Source organism: Diceros bicornis, chromosome X (genome assembly GCF_020826845.1).
Source record: "Diceros bicornis minor isolate mBicDic1 chromosome X, mDicBic1.mat.cur, whole genome shotgun sequence".
Lineage (NCBI taxonomy): Eukaryota > Metazoa > Chordata > Mammalia > Perissodactyla > Rhinocerotidae > Diceros > Diceros bicornis.
The window spans coordinates 123,397,335-123,414,242 of record NC_080781.1 but is presented as its reverse complement, the minus strand read 5'-3'; the positions used below and the strand labels follow the sequence as shown (position 1 = coordinate 123,414,242).

The following is a 16,908-nucleotide window of genomic DNA, read 5'->3' as shown; positions in this document are numbered from 1 at the left end:
GACACATGAGAGGAAAGAGCAGCTCTGATAGGGATGTTGGATTTTGAATCCACACAATTGAAATGCAGAACAAAATAAGTAATTAAGTGCCCCAAAGAGATTAAGTTTTAAACCAGAAGAGACTGAGTCACCTTAAAGTGGCAAGGTTTAATAATTTCCTCCATCAGTAGAAATGGAGGTTCATGAGCAAGTTGACATCAGTTACAGAGATATAAAGAAAGCTGTTCATTTCCGAACAGGTGAGTTACTACTTGAAATTACGAATCTGCTAGAAAGTGCCAACATCCACAAAACTTCCAAGTGGTGTCAAAATGCTTGCACGTCCATTGGGAAGTTTCTCTTATTCTATAGCTGAACTTCATGAAACAGTTATCAGCTATTACATGAATCAAAGCTCTCCATGCTAAAAAATAAGGAAAGCTGAGTTAAATAAAAAATATGTATTTGTAATTGCAGGATTTTTGGAATCTTTGGTACTGAAGGGCACCATCTGACTCCACCCACTGACACCTGATGGACAGTGCCCTCAGGCTGCCCGAGACCTCAGTGACAGTTCTGAGCCCCGCTGTCTTATGCAGAACCCGCTGTCTTATGCAGAACCCGGGAGACATAAGGAAGCGCACAGCAGGAAGGGGAAGGAGCGTTCTCTCAGGGAGGAACAGCTCTGTTGGGCACACCTTTCCCCAAATGCTCCCAGTCTCCATCCGAATAACTGCTTGCTCCTTCCTCTGCTTGGCGTGCCCTGATCTCTCCCCGTCCCACCTGCTCTGGGTCTTGCATCAAGGATCCTCCTCCTTGCAATAAGCTCATTTACTCAAACACATTCATTTCTCAGGCTGGGAAATAAAAAATCCAAGGGCCCTTGCAGCAGTTGAGGTGAGGGGATTTGTTGAGTTACAGTGGGGTCAAAAAAGAGGTTAGGGGTGAAGAGGATTCAGGCTGAGTAGGGAGAAGGTGCTGGCACTACCAAGAGGGCCAAGAGTAGCAGAGTACAAGAAAGGTGAGGAGCTCTGTTCCGGGCCCCCAGTCTTCTCTGGGCCTTGTCCTCCCTTATAACCATTGTCCTGCGGGTAGATGTGAGATTAAGGAAAAAATATTTCAGACACTGAATACGCTGGCACTCAAAAGGCCTGGTATTATGCATATGCACATGTACAAGTATACATAACGCACAAGCAGTGTGTACATGTACATTGCACACAGCTCCAGTATTCTGCTGGAGGGTCTCTGATCATCGCCCAGAGCACAGACCTCTCCATGCATATCAGGGAACCCCTTCCTCCTCCTTTTTCCTTCAAGCTGGCACTAACTTGGAGTGGAGTGAGGGGGAGGAGGGGAGGCAATAGAGAAGAGGGAGGGATAGGGGGCCCACTCCTTCCTGGTTTCATTTCTGCTTCTTGTTCCTGTTTCTGTCCCCACACCAAAAAGACCAATGAGTAGTGGGCATTGGGTCCCTCTTTTCTAGACCTTTGAGAGTGATCGAGAATCTTCCCTGGACATTTGGCATTGGCTCTCCAGACACTGGACGGGGGATGTTGGTCAAGCCCTATAGGAAGAAGGACTCATATCAGAGGAGGGCTGTGAGCCCCTAGACAAACTAAAGGGCAGGAGGTCCCTAAGGAAAATGAGTGTGGACATGGCTGGTCCTGTGCAGCAGGCCCAGGGTCCACTTCCTATCACTATCTTTTCCTAACCCCCTGTGTCTCTCTCTGTCTCCCCCTGCCTCTGTCTCTCTCTCACTCTCTTGGCTAGTCACGCCCCCTTTTGAATTTCTTACATGTGATTCTGACTTCTGGAGAGACAAATCACGCCCTCCAAGTGGACACTTTGAGACCTCATCCTCCCAGTAGGTGAAGGATATTTTCCTCCTGTAAACTCGGCCCACCATTGAGCTTCTGTAAAGCGCCTCTGTGGTCTTCAACCCACCCAGAATGTCCCATGTTAGTCCACGCCCTCCCGTGGGTGAGTGGTCAGCACTCACACGAGTGTGTGTGATCACCTTCCTTGCCGGTCCTCCATGGATGGTCAGGGAGCCCCTGTGAGATGGGGGGTAGTTGGAACCAACTGTTCTGGGGAGTCAGAACCAGTCTGAGATGAGAGAGAGAGAGCGTTCCCCCTGAACATCCTGCTGCACTCCTTGGGGGACCTTTACTACATATGTATATATTCAAGACTGCTTGGCACATTTTAGTTACCTTTTGCTACATTCCTCTGTGATGCTTGTTTTTTCCCTCGATATGAAGATTGTGAGGTTTATCCACATTGGTACATGAAGCTCTACGGCCTGAGTGTTACGTCTTCTCTTGGTTGCCAGTGGATTGACTGTAGGAGGTTGGCTGTCATCGATCTCTGCTCCCTGGTGTGTTTCCTTCTTGCCCTACCAGCTGGTCTCCAGCCTCAGGTCTTCACTTTCCTCCAGCTCACAGCCTGTTTCCTCATGAGTGGTAGGTTACTAGTCACTCACACGGGGGTGTTGAGACCCTCGCCTCTACCCCACAGCCACACCTGACCCTCTGAGGAAGGACTAGTGGCTATGTTTGACAATGCCAAAGCAGAGAGTGCACAGCCAAGGGGATAGGAACAGGGAGGAGGGTGAAAAAGACACAGAGGGGGTGGGGGTGTCAATAGTTCTGCATAACACAGAGCTGGGAGAGACTGGGCTAAGGGGAGCGAGAATATAGCCCCTGAGACATGGGTGCAGGAGGAAAGACAGGAAGGGTTTTGTAGGAATGCTCTACAAGTTGTGAGGACACAATGGAGAGGAGAGGAGAGGGGGGAGAGAGAGGCTGCCTGGAGTTTCCTTCTGGACATCACATTGCAGGATAAGAGTCCTGCTTGGAATGTGTGATGGTTTGAACTTTTCCTCTTGTTTTGATGTAAGCTTACTCGTCGTTTAGGCTTTCCCAATCCCCCTGCCCCTACCCCTGAGCTCTCCCTGTCCTGCCTTCAGCTTAGCTCTCACTCCTGAATGCCCAGTTCCTACAATTCCCATTTCCAGTTTCTCCCAGTGAGATCTGACTTTCCCAACACAGGCCTTTGGGGAGCCTTTTTTGTGGAAGCCCTCGCACAAGTCTTGTGGACCAAGGGCTGGCTTCGCTTCAGTCAAGTGACTTCTCTTCAGTCAGCTGTGGCCTGAACTGGTTTGTTTCACATGGTACAAATAAAGGGCCCTGGGGATTCCACTTCTTTGGGGACAGTGAGAAGAACGATTCCTTTTAGAAGGCCTTGAAGGTGTGATGTCCCCAAATTAAAATGCCTTGTGCTCTGATTTTTTAATATTAAATAGAACCAACCAAGACACAGTGCTGCAGTTTCTAAATGGCACTCTCCTAAGCGTCAGAATAATAAAAAGAGGGGTAACTTAAACCTCCCACCCCCTCATGGCCTGTTCTCAATGTTTTCTCACCAGGGGAGGCCACTAGTTTTTAGAGGGGAGCACAGTGGAGGTCTCTGCAAAACGCCTAGGAAGAGGAGTCTGGAGTCTTGGAGTGACCCAGTATACATAACTATCCCCTTCCTATTTCATCAGATTAAAGGTGGAAGAAATCTGATATGCAGCATGATCTCACCATCTCCCAGTGTCTGAGACTCCTGCATAGAATGTTAGAAGGAATAGGCTCCCCTCTCCAGTGCTACCCAAGAAAGCTGTATGGGCATAAAGACCTGTCAGACCAAAAGGAGCAAAAACACAGCTTTTATTTGAACAGCTGAAACAAGGCAAGAGTTTGTTATTTTAAATCTCTTTTTTTCTTGCATTTTTCAAAATTAAGGGCAGGCATAAGCAGGTAAGACAGATGATTTTTTGGCAAAGGCCAACTCCACCCTGGTGTGGCTCTTGTCAGCATCCACAGCCACTGTGACAGATCCACATCATTTCTGTGCCTCCCCAGTTGCCTACCAACTAAAAAGCTCAGCACGTTTTTGGAGACCAGAGTGGGTTTTAGGTATTCATCTATCTTCCTCCTGATGCTCGGTGAGGGGCTGCTCGGCTTAACTTCAGAGCCTCCTTTATCCATGACTGGTTGACACCACAGATGGATTCAGGAAGAGAGCACAACCGAGAAAGCCTGAAAAAGATGATGAAACCCACTTAATCCAGTGTCTCCAGGGGCCCCTTCCCCGTGCCACCTCACCGCCACACTCACACTCATTTCCAGAGTAGATGTAAGAGATTGCTTTGGGGCATCACATGACCTCAAATGCCAAGCTTATCATTTCTTTCACTCTGTTATAGGCATGAGTCTGCATCGAAAATCTATATTCTGTTCCATTGACATATTTTCCATTCCTATTTTAATTGCTAAATGGATAGTGTAGGTTTTCCTATCTTGGAGGGCAATGTCAGTATCATGGCTGCTCCCACAGATGTTCTCTTCTGTTTAATTGAATAATCAGCTCATTTTATTTCATGGCAAAATCCTGTTAAGGTTCGTGACTGAATTCTTAGGTTTATTTGGGGAAGAATTGCTAGGATTACAATAATTAATTTTCCTAACCAGCCAGAAATGGTGTTTTTAGTGTCACGCAGGAAACTCATAAAAAAGTTTCAGGCATATTTCCCTCATTTTTTTTTTTTTTGTGAGGAAGATCAGCCCTGAGCTAACATCCGTGCTAATCCTCCTCTTTTTTTGCTGAGGAAGACCGGCTCCGAGCCAACATCCACCGCCAATCATCCTCCTTTTCTTTTCCCCAAAGCTCCAGTAGATAGTTATATGTCATAGTTGCACATCCTTCTAGTTGCTGTATGTGGGACGCAGCCTCAGCATGGCCAGAGAAGCGGCGCGTCGGTGAGCACCTGGGATCCGAACCCGGGCCGCCAGCAGCAGAGCGCGCGCAATTAACTGCTAAGCCACGAAGCCAATCCTCCCTCTGTTTTTAAAAATGATATTGGGCCGGCCCCGTGGCTTAGCGGTTAAGTACGCGTACTCTGCTGCTGGCGGCCCGGGTTCGGATCCCGGGCGCACACCGACGCACTGCTTCTCCGGCCATGCTGAGGCCACGTCCCACATACAGCAACTAGAGGGATGTGCAGCTATGACATAGAGCTATCTACTAGGGCTTTGGGGGGAAAATAAATAAAATCTTTAAAAATGATATTCACTTGTGTTCTGTGGACAGTTTGAACTGGTTTATTATTCCTATTGTTTTACATTTCATTCTTAGAGGAGTATATAATATCTTCTTTTGTGCATTTAACTTGTATCCAATCTTACTTTTTTGTAAAATATCTGGGTGATTGACTTGGTTTTTCTAAAGAGACATTCACTTCAGACAAAGGCAATTTTTACAATTTCCTTATGTAAATGAATTATAATGTATCAATATGAAATAAAGTGCAGCTATTGAAACAGATGAAAGGGTCCTCTATGTACTGACTGGAAATGATCCCCAAGAAATGGTACTTGAAGAAAGAAACTTGAAAAACAATATGTATCTTACCATCCCATTTGTCCTTCTTCACAGAGTCATCTATAGCGATAAAAGTAAATGTAAAGGATAAAATCTGAAAAATATACAGCAAACTGCTACGGCAGCTCTTCTGGTGTAAGATGGTGGAGTATAGGAAAGGAAGGGGATTATCAGTTGATCTCTATAAATGTAATTCTTACTTGTATTTTCTATAACAAGAATGTAAAAATATGTGTAAGTCAATCTGTAAAATTCTTTAAATAAGCCAAGATTGCTCAGAAGCATAGACTTGAGACACAGAGAGGCGCAAACACCAAGGCAGGTTGACCTAGGCTCAGTGCTTCCTCCCGGGAAGGGCACTGGAGCTCAGAGGAAAGGCACCAAAACCACCAAACAAACAATAAGTGAACCAACCTGTAACTGGAGTTCCAGGCAAGAGAGCAGACTTCGCCAGGGCAGAGTGTCTACCCTGTCTGTGACTTTAAGAGGTTCTCATTCAGGAGGGAAAGAGGAGGTGAGGACACCTCTTCTCCAGTCTCCTAGGCTCCCTAGGCCTCCCCATTTTCCCAGGAATACATATGGTAAAGACAAGAGTGACAACATCTGCAAGACCACACCTCTGTTCAGGGGCTCTGCCTCCAGGCACTTCCCCAAGGGTGTTACATACAGCAGCTCAGTGGACTTCTAACAGTTTATGGGGCCACTGTCACACCCATTTATCCAGGGCAGGAAACTGAGGGACAGGAAAGTTATGTAACTGGCCCAAGGTCACATACTGGTATGTGGAAGAACCAGGATGTGAACACAATTTGTCTGGCTTCAGCACCCCAGCCCCCACCCCTGCCCTTCAGGATGCCTCCTCTTGTTTCTTGTGGAAGGTAAGGAAACAATCCTCGTCCTTCCATTTGCTTTGAACACTGAACACAGTATCTCAGTGTCTTTCCATGGTTCTCTATGGGATGGGAGGAAACCTGGGTAACTGAGCCTCCCCTGCCACTCAAGGAAGGGAGTATGTGGCCTGGGTCCCTCTTACAGGCACCTGTGCCTCCATTTCCTCAGTGGTTATGTGAGACTGAGGGGGGCATCTAGTGGGGCCAAGTCACATCTCTTCATCATAGTCATTTTAGTTCCTCAGGAGAACAGCTCTATAAAACACACAAGGTCCTTTCCTCACCAGTATTCCTCTGACATCCCATCAAAATCCATGTCCTACCTCTAGACAATGCGCACACGGCTCACACTTCAATGTTAACTCTATAGTTGTTCCGTATCAGAGACTTGCAAGGTAATACGGCATGAGAAGTATGACTACTCAGCCAAAATTTCTACAATTAAACACTCCATATATGATGTGAGTTGGTATTTAAACCAGTATTTTGGTATTTTAAATTGGTAGTAATTTCAGAACCATGGCCAAGGCTAGATCCAGAGATCGAGTAAAATTAAAAGAGTAAAAAATTAAAGAGTAAAAAATTCTACCTGAGACTGCATGTCTCTCTGGGTGATTGGATCTTGAGGCCAGAATCACTATCCACTGCCCAGTGGACCTGCTGAAATGCAATGAACACTGTTAGGACGTTTTGGTAACTCCTCCCACAGGAGAAGTTTTAATGGAGAGATTTTGCACAAGCCAAGGAAAAGCTCTGAGGGCAAGATAGCTGAGTATCCTATCCAGGGAACGGATATGGAGAATGTACCCAAACAAGGGTAATATCTGCCCCCTCTTCTGGCACCTCTCACTCACTCATTGTATTCAGCCCTGAAGCACAAGTAAGCCAGGTGGTGATGGCCAGTGTGTGGATCTTGCCATTGCATGTGGTCATAAGGTTCTGTGAGCCATTGTGAGTCACCATGACTCCTCTTGCTGCTTAACCAATGATGCCCTGGGACTCAGGGAAAGGTAATGGGATAAGGGGAAAGGGAATATTTCCTCTCCTTCTTTGCTCTCTCTTCCAGACCAATTGTTATTCCTGTAGGGAACATGGCTGCTCAAAATAACTCCTATGGTCTGGGTAAAACACTCAGGTACACCTAGATAATGTAGCATCTTTATCTGCCATTATAATATGAATTGACTTGATGAACTCCAACCCTGTTGGGTTATAGCTATGCAGAAGACTAACATCTGCCCATATTAGTAAGATGATGCTGTATATAAGTGGTTAGGAGCACAAACTGAAGAGACATGCTGTTTAATTTCCAATCCCAGTTCTATGTGACCCTGGGCAAGTCTTTTAACTTCTCTGATCCACGGGATCCCCCTTTGTAAAGTGCGAATGACAACAACACTTCCTCCTCTTAGGAGTTTGTGAAGATTAAATGAGATGATACTATGAAAGCACTCAGAACAGCATCTAGCAAGCAGGTAGTGCTCAGATGACCTCAGCATTCATCATTGTGGTCATCTCCGCCAACCTCTCTGATTTAAGCAGTCTTGGATATATATTCAATCCCTTCAGAGTTCACCTCCCCAGTGGCACTGTTCCCCTCCTCTCCATCCCATTTCCAAAGAAGAGGTCTTGGGGTAAGGCAAAGCTCCTGATCCTCACAGTATCAGAAGGGGCAGGGCTCCTGAGTCTCAAGCTGGTCTCCACACCATGGCTGATGGTCAGGTCCTTGGCTATGCAATTACTTGTGTTCACTCAAAAGAGGATATTCCCTTTGTGTCCCTGGAGGTTCTGCCAGCATCTGCTGTTGAGAACTTCAGCTAGAATCACTCAGCCTGCGCCACTTGCCCAGAGAGCTAGGACAACTACCCTTGCAGCCACGCATGAGCTCAACTCCAGGTCTCACTGGGACTGGGGATGCCGAGGTCTGCCTGTGACCCAGATGGGTGCCAGTCTGGGCACCTGGGCTTGAAGCACTGCTGCTGGTGATACTGACGGTGCTCAGGGAGTCATGACCCCAAGCAGGCCCAAGACCACGAGATTGCATAGTCTACAGACACACCAACCTGCAGCCTCTGTCTACAGTGTTGTTGGTGGCAAAGAGGTATGCATGTGTCCTCAGGCAAGAAAATACATTTTTATTAACGCAGTGCGAGGCACTGATGTAAAGGTGAGCTTCACGTCCGAATGGAATAAGAGTTAATATACTAGCAGCAGCACCCTGAAATTTAAAGGGTAATTGTATACTGCATATAATTGGTGTGACATTTATCATTAATTTGTAAGAATCCTGACATAATAAAAAGACTCTACTCCCTTACTTTGGAAATCAACTTGTTATTTGTGCACATGTTTCCCACTTTACCTTGCTTGGGTTAATAACAGAAGCACTGACATAAGGTAAATGTGTGTCCAAATCCCAGTGCTGACACTTACAAGCTGTGAGAATGTGGACCATCTGTGTTGACTTCTCTAAGCCTTATTTTCTCATCTGTAATGTGCAGTCCTGATCACTTTTACCCCAGAGTTGGTCAAGAAAATGTCTGTAATCAAGTATATTACTCCATTTTTGATGTTTGACTACTCATAGATTTCAATTTCCATCTTGGGAAGTCTGCCCTGCTCTCCTCAGAAAGCCTCAGTACATGAGTAATAAACCTGTTAATACACTCTTGGCACATGTGTAGTATCATCAGTCTTGATACCCAAACCAAATTTTGAGTGGGGGAGGCGGTGTCCACTGCATCTCTGTGGGGTTGCAACAACTATTGTACAGTGAGTAGGATGTCTAGACAGTGATGACCACCACTGCTTGGCTTTGGCTTCCTAACTGGCTTGGCTGCCAGAAAGAATGGATTGAGCTGCTGCCTACTGGAAAGTTTGCTGTTTGAGCTGTGCTGGTTTGTTCAGCATTTGATGAGTCCTACCAAGCCTCTGTTATTGATTTAACTAACCTAATTTGGAAATTTCAACAAGTAGCACGTAGCGACAGAATTATAGGATTGGGATCCTCCTTAAAGTGCCCCTGGGTCATGTGTCTCATTCCAGACATATCTGTGTGTCTCAGATTGCATTGTGTGCCTGAATTCCAGCATAAACTATGACTGACACGAGGCTCAGGGAATGACTCTTACCCTGTGACCGTTGGTTGTGTGTCTCAACCAGGCATTCGCTCCCATTCTATGGAGCATTCAGTAGAAAGAATAATGCCCTGTACAATATGTGTGCCCAGCAGGTGGTGGTTTGTATGGAGGAAGAGTAGTTACCATGTGGCATGCTGACTTCACACTCTTGAAAGCATACGGCTCACTAGGACCCTACCAAATGCCCTTGCTGTTTTTGCTGCCTGTGCCCCTGTTGCAATAGAGCTCCTGATCCTCAGGGTTATTAGGGAAAAATACTCCTTCACCCCTGTGGCACAACTGAGGGGTTAATTCAAACCTGACTTAATCCCAGGATCCTTAAACCCATTAAAGCAATCATTGCCACAGAGAGGCCCTTAATTCTGATGATAATGATTTGAGACTCTCTGAAAGAAGAAAATTATAAATATGAGGAGAGTAAAGAGGACCCCTCAAAGTATATCTAGAACCCACCAAAAAAAACCCCAAACAAATCTAGATACAGGGGAAAGAAATAAAGAATTGAAAGAGAGGTCCACAATTTGAACCAGTTGGAAATCTAACATTTACTAGAATGATATATACAACAAAAAGATAAAAGGATGCTGATCGGCTTTTATGCTTCTGAGTTCAGACTTAAGATTAACATCTGCTAAAATGCCCCACCTGGTAAACTTTCATGGCCTTAATCAGCACTGGGGCCCAAAGTACAGTTGTACCTGGGGATCCAGCTAAATTTAAACAAAGTACTTCCTATACTCTTAGGGCAGTTACCAAACACAAAACAGAGGGTACATAAATATTACTCACCCTAAACATTAGAACTTTTGCCTTCCCTAAGTTTTCCATAGTCATAGTGCCCATTTCCCTAAAATATCCCATAGTGGGCATGGAAGCTCTGACCTAATAAGTAAAAAATTAAAATTAAGTCTTTGACACTTACAATTGGCTTAACAAAATGGGACCCCATGAACTCCCCTCTCCCCTGCCTGAAATAGTTGATGAAGCCCAACATAAATTAAAACAGGGCCTTTAAGAATTGAAACTTATGTACGATCTATTTATACAAGTGGTAATTATTCCCACTGCCTCTCCATTTAGCAGTCCAATTTGGCCTTTTCTTAAACTTGGGAAAAATGAATGACACTTCATGGTGGATTTCCTCAACTTTGATGTCAAGGTCCATCCATTAAGTCCCCTGTATTAGTTTTCTATTGCTGTTGTAACAAATTACCAAAAATAGTTACTTGAAACAATACAAATGTATTATCTTATAGTTATGAAAGTCAGAAGCCTAAAATTGAGTCAGGAGGACTTGTGTTCCTTTTGGCACTCTAGGGAAGAATCCATTCTTGCCTTTTCCAGCTTCTATAGGCTGCCCACATTCACCGGCTCATAGTTCCCATCACACCAACCTCTGCTTCTGTAGTCACATCTCCTTCTCTGACTCTGACACAGCTATCGACTGACCCTCTCAGAACCCACAGCATTAAAAAAAAAAAAAACACAACATCTTTTAGTGACTTTTGGGTTCTGGAAACAACATATTCCTCATTTAAAAATTTTTACTTAAGCCCATTTATGCTGATATGTTCAAATATGCCTGCCTCAAATGGGGCCCCCTCCAATGCAAGGCCCTAGAATATGTTCAAATTGTAAGACAACAGGCACTCCTACTAGTGCTCCCCAGAGACTTTTCACTGTAGAAGCTTTAGAAACCTTCTTTCACACCTCCAAGAGCCTCTGGACCATCTATGATAGCATAAGTCACCCATGATCTTGTGATGTAAGCACTTGGCCGCAGGCTATATGCCATGAGAGTGGCAACTGGTGGCCACAAATTGGGCTTTCCTGGAAATAGGCCCTGAGCTTGTGACTCTCCATACTCAGCTACCAGTTATGCTTTGAGTCATGGAAGCAGCACCCAACAAGATTGGCACAGACATCGAGATTTCCTTCCTACATAAAAGAGCCAAATGTGACCTTCTGGAATATCCAACCATCAGGAAAGGGTGGTTTTCTGCCCTTTCCTGCCCTCATTCTCTTGCCAGATGCCATAATGCTGAAGTTGGTCATCCCTCTCCTGGAACCCTTGTCTTAACAGGGAGGCCCTTGGAATGAACTGACTATAAAGCAAAGGGAGTTTGTACACCTTATCACCACTATCATAGGTGATGGAGCTTGACCAAGAAGTCTCCAAAATGGATGGGACTCAAAGATCTGCACAATTGATTGAATTTCAGGCAGTTGTCTTAGCACTGGATGCCCTTGCCAATCATCTCCTGAATCTGCAAATTATTATGGACTCTTTGGCCATTGCCAAGGGTTTGGCCATCTGATCCAGCCAATGGCAGCAACAAAAAGTCCTTATCCAAGGTTGCTGACATTGGGGTAAAGAACTCTGAGAATTTCTTGCCTCACAGATTCCAAAATCATAAATCACTTATGTAAGGCTGGTTCAACATTGAAGATTGATTAATGTAACCCATCACATCAAGGATAAGGGGTGGCAACAGAAAACTTGGTCCCATACTGGTGGGAACCATGAAGAGTATCAGTCCCTCTAGCCAACGTGGGGTTTTGTGGGCTATCTAGGGCCAATGGCAGGAGGAAAAAGGACAGCAAAGACATCTCTGCAAGCTCTGCTCTTCCCTGCCAAAAAAGGCAGGTGAAGCTCAGAAAGATCATTGCCAGGGAACAATCTCCAGCCAAAGACACTCAAGTTCCCCGGTGGATGGCATCTATGTTGATGCAGTTTCAGTCATCTAGTTCTTCCAGAAACCTGAAGGCCTCGAGACATGATGCCTGGGAACACCACTTTGTTTGTGTCTTGACATGAGTACAGCCACGTTTGGCCGCTCCATTGACCTACAGCCACAGGCACAAAAAAGAAATACAAAGCTGCTTTCCGTGTGGTGGGAACTGGCCTTTTCCCGGGAACTGGCCTTTCTCCCACGGAGGGAGTTGCAAGTTGTAACAGTTCAAGGCTCTTGGAGCGTCGTAGCACGGGATGGACTGGCCATCTGTGCCGGGCTAAGACGATAACCAAAGGAAACAATGCACGTACACAACTACTGGGCTGGGACATTAGCCAAGGGGCTCAGTGCACGTACGCCACTGATAACTATTTTGTGCATGGAAACACTAAATGCTTGCTCTGTAAACTCTGTAACTGCTTATATAAACTGCTGGAAGCTGAGACCTGGTGAGAGTTCCACCTGTGGAAGGGACACCTTGCTCAGGACGTGTGATCCTTGCCCAGCCGCGTCGATTGACAGGGCTCTCCCGGCAGTGGGGCATGGATATTGTGAGTAATTGATTTGATATGAAGTAATTGATTTGATGTGTTCTCTTTTCGGTCAACCTGGTGTTTCTCTTTCCGGTTGATTTGTGTCATTTCCCTTCAGTCGATCTGGTGTTTCCCTTTCCGATCGATCTGATGTTTTTCCCTCTTATTATATGACCTATTCGGATCTGTTTGCAGACTATCGCCTTTACTATCCTCTATATAATAAAATATACCTTCAGTCCATTTGTTTGGAGTGGAAAGTGTCTTTTACATCTCCGATCGAATCCCCGAACCTCTCATAACAGTTTGTCCCCAGAGCTGACTCTACCCTGCTCCTTGGGAGCATATCCTGGAAAGAAGGCACTCTTCTACACACATTTACCTGATATATATTCTGGAAACTGTGCCAGGATGCTGGAGACACAATTTTGAATAGGTCATGAGTCGTCCTCCAGAGCTCACAGCTCAGTGTGGAGCCCCGAGGTGGCTCCAAAGCTAATGGAAGTTCTACGTGGGGTGAGCTGACTTCTACCTCAGTTACCTGCATCTGTCTTTCTGCGTTTCCTGATTTTTCCTCCAACTTTTAGGTTTTAAAGCTTTCATACCTACAGAAATGCTGAGAGAATAGCACAATGAACACCCATATATCATTTACCTAGACTCAGCAATTGTTTCAGTTTTACTATATTTGATTCTCTCTCATTCTGTCTGTTTTTCTTACTCCTTCTCTCTCTCTTACGCAGACATACTTTTTTATAGTTATAATTCTATCAGTCCACAATAAAAATTCACTAACTGTCCCAATATCATCCTTTGTAACTTGTTCCTAATCAAAGATTATACATTTCCTCATGTCTCCATAGTCTAATTTCACCTAGAAAACATCCACCTTCTCCAGTATTTTTTTCTTACAAGATAGTAATGTTTTTGAAAAGTTCATTCCAAGCATAAAGCCTCTAAATTTAGATTTGTCTGATTTTTTCTTCATTATTAGCCTGAAGTTAAATGTTCAAGTGTCTCAATATTTCTCCATTGTAATTAATGGAGAATTTCCTCTATACAATAAATAAGTAATCTGAGAGTGTGTAAATGCCTTATTTTCCTACAGTCTTTCACCCAATGACTTTAGCATCCATCAATGTTCTTTTCCTAAATTAATTATTAAAAGGGTGGTTAAAAATGGTGATGTTTCTAAGGAGGTCTTTTTCTGTTCCATCTGTTAGTTGGCATTATTAGCTCATTATGCACTATAAACTTTTTGCACTTATCATGAACCCTTCAGCTTAGAGATGTCGTGGAGTTTTTTGCTGTTGTTTTTTTTGTTAGATTTTGACCATTTAATTATTTTTGAATATAAGTCACTTTTTGCAAGCTAGCGTATAGAATCAAACTGTGGCATCTAGTCCTCTAGGGATCCAGGCTGAGTCTTGCCATCTTCAGCAGAGTAGCATCATAATACCAGGTGCTTATACTCTCTAAATAATAACCACTTATCTACATTTTTCCCTAGGAAACACCCAAAAGTCTAGTCATTAACAGCATGATACACAGAACATCTTCATCTACAAAGGACAGAATGACCCAAATTATATGCCGACCAATCTATTGGTGAACCAGATCAGAGCGGGATAAGGATTGATGAACAGAGAAAGTGTTTACACTTTGAAAACTTGTTCTGAGGATTTGAAAATTCCTGGTTACTGTCAGAAGAAAGCAAGTAAAAAATATTACAGATGCACTCACACTGATATTTGATTTCACCAAAGTCTTCCACTAGAACAAAAAGTTAGAGATGAGTGTCAGGGATAAGATACTTAGATATTTTCAAACTAAATTACTTAGTAATAAGAAATTTGACATACTGCATGCCTTCCTTTGCCACAAGAACAAATTGACAGTGAGGACTATTTAAAAGAAATGCTCAATTCTGAAAAGGGTGGTGGCACTTTCCACTATAAAATACCCTCCCACTTTCCCATAGCAGTAACACTGCTACTCTTCCATGATGTATATTCAAGTGGAAAAACTTGTCAGGAGCTTTTGCCGGGACCAGAAGGTAGCTTTTGCTAGGAGGTGAAAAATAAAGCTAATGAATGAATGAATTAACTAGCTAATTGTAAGCTCAGTTAACATCTTCAGAATGGACTCATAAAATCTGCTCATTGCTAGTTAAACACCTGCAAAATGCAGAATTCCTTAGCCCCTAGCCATTGTTTCTACTAAATGTCTTAAAGCTGAATGTCCCATCTGTGATTCTTCTCCTAGGGCTAGGGTGGGTGCCAGTCATCAAAGCCTGGAATGTCAGGAGTAACTCTGGAAGCCTTTGGATGCATAGTAGGCAATACCAGGTGATAAAATGGGGGCTGGGCAAACACGAGGATGCCAACGATCAGGATGGGACCCACCCATTCAGCTCCACCCCTTGCCTGCCTGTGGAAGGGAGCCTATGATAATGAGAACGGCGCCAACTAAAACAAGCACTGTAGCGAGCGCGGTGGCCTTATGTGGGATCTTAGGAGGGCTTTTCTTGAACTGAAGGTCAGTGTAGCCATGGTCTGTGCTGGAAAGCCTTGAGTATTTCACTTTACCACTGGGGAGTCCAGTAGCCAGGTTGGTTCTAGGAGGCATCCCAACAGGCTGCTACAGCTGCAGTCAGAGTGCACACCAGGCCGCCCACCCAGAGCTCACTCACGGCCCACAGTTGAGGTGCCCAAGGCCCTCAGACATGCTTCACGTAACTGTCCTCTGCCTGGCCCACCCGCCCCTTCACCCAGACCTAAAAAGCGAGGTGCTGGAAAATCGTATATGTTTCATATTTCAACTACTCTTCCATGAGTGCTTATGCTAGGCACTATGTGCACAGTATATATCATCTTCCTAAAATCTCTGCAGTATTCCTGCAAGGAAAAGGTTATCATCCCCATATTGCAATCAGAAATCTGAGTTTAGAAAGATTGAGTTTGTCAAAGCAAATAATCAACAACCAATCTACAGATAGGAAAGACAGAGTGATATTTATTGATATCTATTGAGCCAATGCTGAGGACTAGCCCGGAAGTTCCCTAGGGGAGAAAGCACTCCGGAGAAGTGTGGTTTACAGCTTGGTTATATACCATTTCAGAACAAAGAACATAATCAAGCATGACAGGAATACAATGTTTTTCTCAAAGTCACAAGGAGATGGTTTGCTGCGGTTTAGTACATGCACAGCAGGTCAACTTGACCTTGGTTCTCTGGGAAGAAAAGCTTACCTTCAAAGAAATAACAGTATTGGCATCAGAGAAAGGGAGATGTTCATCCCTATCTTTAAAGAGTGCATTCTTTGCTTTACGAAAATGTCTGAAGCAGATGTACAATGCATGTTTGGTGGGCCTGCTCTGGGAAAAACAAGCAGTCAGGCTGCTCTGGGAAAAACAGGTTTTAGGCTGAATCAGATTTAAACCAGAACGGCTTACCCATGTACCTCAATATGTGAAAACCTCTTATTATTCTTATTATGTTCATCATTTCTCCCCTTTTGATCAAAAATTTTTCCATAGAAAGCATTGATGATCAAGTTATTGTCCCTCAGTGCCAGGGTGGTTGCTGCCTGCCCTGGCTCCATCATGTCCCTCAGAGCTGGGCTTTTATTTTATTGATTTACCTAGTTATCCACATTGGGGGAAAATAGCAAGCTTAGTGAGCAGACATAGAGGTGTATTCTGATAGCGGAAGCATTCCATAGGTCAATAATTTTGGATTGTCACACAAACATTGTACATGTGCTTCAACAAGATTTTGTAATCATCGCTTATAACAATTAACAACTACAGAGCAGATATAGCAGTAATGATACTAAAGTGTTTAGTTTAGAAGAATAAGTCTTAAGCATAATCCTTATCAGAAAAAGAGGCTCATTCAGGATTATAAGAATGATCGACCATCTCAAGTTGTTGAGTGGTCATTACTCTAGCTTGCTTATCAGTCTTACAACCTTGAGTAAAGAAAATTGTAATTAGCTTGAATATTATGATTAAGACAAGAATTCTAAGAAGTAACAAAAATTAGAATTGTAATCCAGATCGCAGAAGGGAACCAATACCTGAAGGGAGCCAACTAAATAAACGGAGACTTGGTGAGGGGTCATTTAGGGCATTCACCTGTTTTTTCATGTGTTTTAAGAGAAATGACACATTGGAAGATTCATCAGGTATAAAAACAC

The 16,908-nt window shown here is 44.1% G+C and overlaps 1 pseudogene; it reads right to left on the bottom strand.

Annotated features, from left to right (window-relative positions):
• Positions 1 to 14,974: 14,974 nt before the first annotated feature.
• Positions 14,975 to 15,335, bottom strand: LOC131400370 (transmembrane protein 230-like; annotated as a pseudogene).
• Positions 15,336 to 16,908: the final 1,573 nt, after the last annotated feature.